The sequence below is a fragment of the Hevea brasiliensis genome, chromosome 6 (assembly GCF_030052815.1).
Source record: "Hevea brasiliensis isolate MT/VB/25A 57/8 chromosome 6, ASM3005281v1, whole genome shotgun sequence".
NCBI classification, from domain to species: Eukaryota; Viridiplantae; Streptophyta; class Magnoliopsida; order Malpighiales; family Euphorbiaceae; genus Hevea; species Hevea brasiliensis.
The window spans coordinates 752,764-756,629 of NC_079498.1; the positions used below are offsets into that span (position 1 = coordinate 752,764).

Below are 3,866 nucleotides of genomic sequence, written 5' to 3' on the forward strand. Positions count from 1 at the left end.
AGCCTAGATATTGCATTTGTTGTGCAATGTCTACGTTTGTCCATACAAAAGCGAATAGAACCCCTTTATGAAGCTGCATGTAGAATTCTCATATATCTTAATAGTACACCAGGGCAGAGGGTGTACTATTCTACAAAAAAAAAAAAATCATTGATTTTAAAAGGCTATTGTGATTTAGATTAGGCTAATTGTCCATCCACCAAAAGACCAATTTCGAGATACTGTATTTTTTTGGGAAATTCTTTAATTTTGTGGAAACCAAAAAAGCAACAAACAATTTCTAGATCATTCGCTTAAGCTAATATCGAGCCATGGCTAATGTTACTAGTGAATTAACTTGGCTCAAGAGATTGCTTGAAGATGTTTGATGGGCGTATCCGCAAGTATACGAGTCGTCTCAAGTAATAGAGTGATGAATTAAGTATCGTTTCCACGAGAATTTGTCGTTTGAGTACCAAACTATGAATGAAGCAATTATTTGGGCTAATGATTAGTGAATAAATGGTAAATGTAAATGAGCAAAGTAAATTGATTAATCTAATTGGAATAGGTAAAGTGCAAGCAAATAAATTCTAAATATAGATGCAATTGAACCAAATTAATAGTGGGTAATTTGAATCAAAGTCTAATTATATTTAAAGTGATTCCAGAGTTGGGGGTTTATGCATAAATTAATTGGGATTTGTCTTGGGCATTCCAATTTTTGGGGAAAAATAGAGTTTAAAGGTGATTGATTCTAAATTGCTTTGATATCTTTTTCAAGCAAATCAAAGTATGTTGTAAAATAGCCAAACCTACTTTCTTATGTTATTTGATTACTTTAAAACCAATTAAGTTTTGTAACCAATCATTAATTCCTCTCAAAATCCTAGTTTATTTCTAAATCTACGTAATTTTAAGTTCCAATCTTTGATTATCTATCAATGACTTTCACCTTTCGGTCCTTCAATCAATGATTAACACAATACCCAATGGGTACCAATATTAGGTAAGTAAATCAAGCACACAAGGAAGGAATCAAAACTCGTATTTATGTAAAATAAGGAAATACCCAGTCCAAATCCACAAATTAATCTAAAACATATTTTCCAACTCTGAAATCCAAAGAGTTTATTGATGCATGCATTTTATATCATCATTTAGGTATGATTTTTGCACATAATTTACCCTTGTTCATAGCTATTACTATAGATATTAGCATCTATTTAGTCAATTTTACAATTTTACACTTCTTAGTTTAACTTTTGGAATTTATTTGTTTTGTAGGTTAAATTTGGAGAAATTTGGTGTATTTTGATCAGAGCAGCCATTTGGAAGAAATTAGAGTTGAATTGCAAAAATTTTGAAGTTGAGTTAAAGAGGCCGAAAGTGACACAACGTGCAACACAACCGATTCAGCTTATGTCGCAGGTTGTGTCGATTGTCAGATACACAGTTTTTCTAGGGCAGCAGGTTTCATAACCTGCGACACAACTCACGACACAACCGATTCAGCTTGTGTCGTTTTACTGAAAATGGTTGACGTGGCATTTTCGTTCCTCTAATTTAATACCTCACTTTCTCTGGAATCTTCGACCTTTTTACCCATTCTAGGGCAGATATCTGAACCATATAAAAGCTCCTTTATCTATTTCTTTCCATAAGGAGAAAGAGGGAGAGATTTTCGGCAAGAAAGAAGGAAAGGAAGAGGAGCACAGGAACCATTTTTGCAGCAGCAACAGAGGACGTTTCTGCAACTCTCCAATAGTAGATTCATCAGCATTCTACTGGGTTTTTCTATTCCTTAGCTTAGATTTTCATTATTTTCTTCATTTCTATACTTGGGTTTGTCTTGAAACTATGATTTGTGAGTAGATATTTGAGATTCTAGAGATGGGTTTGTAAATATTGTTTTGTATTGTGGTTTTGAATTGATTTAGTCATTTAAATGAGATTTGTTGCATTTTGATTTATTGCTTATGAGCTTGTTGCCTTGCTTGATGAATAGGCCGTCATTAAGTTAAGTTTTAATCCTTGACAGATGGACTGAAAAGTGAATGTTTGGGATAGATAATCTTGCAATAAACTTAGTTTTCTTGGTGTTAGAGATAAGCTAAGAGGATTAAGGGGACTTTCCAAAATCAATTAGAGCTTTAATTAGGTTTTTGTTAGGTTTGAAATACCGTGAAAACAGGGTTTGATTTAATGAATACCAATTTTAAAATGCTTGAAAGAGGTTTCAAAGAACTAAGAATTGATTTCCCTCAAAATTGAAATTATTATGTGTTTGGCTAAATTAAGGATAAACCACATGCAAATAATATTGAAAATCCTATCTCTAGAATCACTTTAATTTTTATTGAATTTAGATTTAATTCCTCCCAATTTCATAAATAGAAATTTCAAATTAAATTTTGGTAATCTAGTTAAATTAATTTAGTTAATTGTTTGATTTAGTTTAAATTCCTCAAATAACAATTTTAATTTTAAATTTCATTTTTAATATCTTTAAATTTTACCATTCTAATTAGCTTACCGTTTTATTTCCAATTTAAGCACAATTCCCTATGGGAACGATATTATTTTTAAAACTATACTACTGTGACCCGTGCACTTGCGAAAGCACACATTAAGTTTTTGGCCTCGTTGTCGGGGAATTGTTTGTTTTTAAGTTGGATTTTAATTGTTTTAAGCTGATTAGAATTTTTATTTTCTTTTATTTTCACTGCTGTTCCTTGTGTTTTTCAGGTACTTTTCTTGTTTATGAGACGATCGAAAAGCACAAGAGATACTGAATTGTTATTCAATCCTAAAATTGAAAAATTCTGTCGAGCCAACAAAAAGGAATACAAGAGAAGAAAGGAAGCAGAAAAAGAAGAACAACAAAGATTTGAGCAAGAGGAGACAATTGAAAATATGGAGAATCAAAATAGAGCTATTGGTGGAGATAATGGAGGAAATGAGCAAAATAGGCAAAATGAAGTTGTTAATCAAAATGATAATCAGAGAAGATCCATGTTAGATTATGCTTTTCCTAGATGTGCAGATGTGAGAGATAACAGACCAATTAATGGAGCTAATCAATTTGAGTTAAAGACTGGTCTTATTCAAATGGTTCAGAATTCACAATTTGGAGGTAGTCCACTTGAAAATCCTCATTCTTATTTGAAGAAATTTTTGATGATATGTGGCACACAAAAGCAGCCTGGAGTTTCAGATGAAGTGATTCGGCTCACCTTATTTCCATTCTCTCTTCGGGATTCAGCATTAGAGTGGTATGACTCACTTCCACAAGCAACTATAGCTACTTGGGAGCAGCTATCTCAAGCTTTTCTATCTCAATTTTTCCCACCTGGGAAGACCACTCATTTGAGGAATTTGATGGTAGCTTTTAAGCCAAGGGATGATGAAACTTTTTATGAATCTTGGATGAGATTTAAGGAGCTTGAAAGGCAATGTCCTCATCATGAAATACCCAAATGGATGATTGTTCAGAATTTCTACACCAGAGTTACTCCAGCCATAAGAAACACAATTGATTCACAAGCAGGAGGAGATTTCATGAGAATGACAAGTGAAGAATGCTATGATTTATTAGAGAAGATTGCTCATAATATCCATTTATGGGGAAATCCTAGAGCACTTGAGCCAAAGAAAGCTGGGATTTATGAACTTGACTCAGTTAGCTACATGAATGCAAGATTTAACCAATTGACTCAGCTTCTTAGTGATTTTTGCACAAAGGCAACAACCTCAACTCCTACAACTATGCAACAAGTTGTCTTCACAGATGGAACTCAAAGTTGTGGAGTTGATTACTCTTCTTATGGTGATGATTATTTGCAAGAACAAGCTGCTTATGCAGGAGGTTATCAACAAAAACCTAT

The 3,866-nt window shown here is 33.0% G+C and overlaps 1 non-coding gene across 1 annotated transcript; it reads right to left on the bottom strand.

Annotated features, from left to right (window-relative positions):
* Positions 1 to 3,345: 3,345 nt before the first annotated feature.
* LOC131181119 (small nucleolar RNA R71) lies at positions 3,346 to 3,452 on the bottom strand. Its single transcript, XR_009149747.1, has one exon. It is a non-coding gene; the product is annotated as a small nucleolar RNA R71 (small nucleolar RNA).
* Between the last annotated feature and the right edge of the window lie 414 nt (positions 3,453 to 3,866).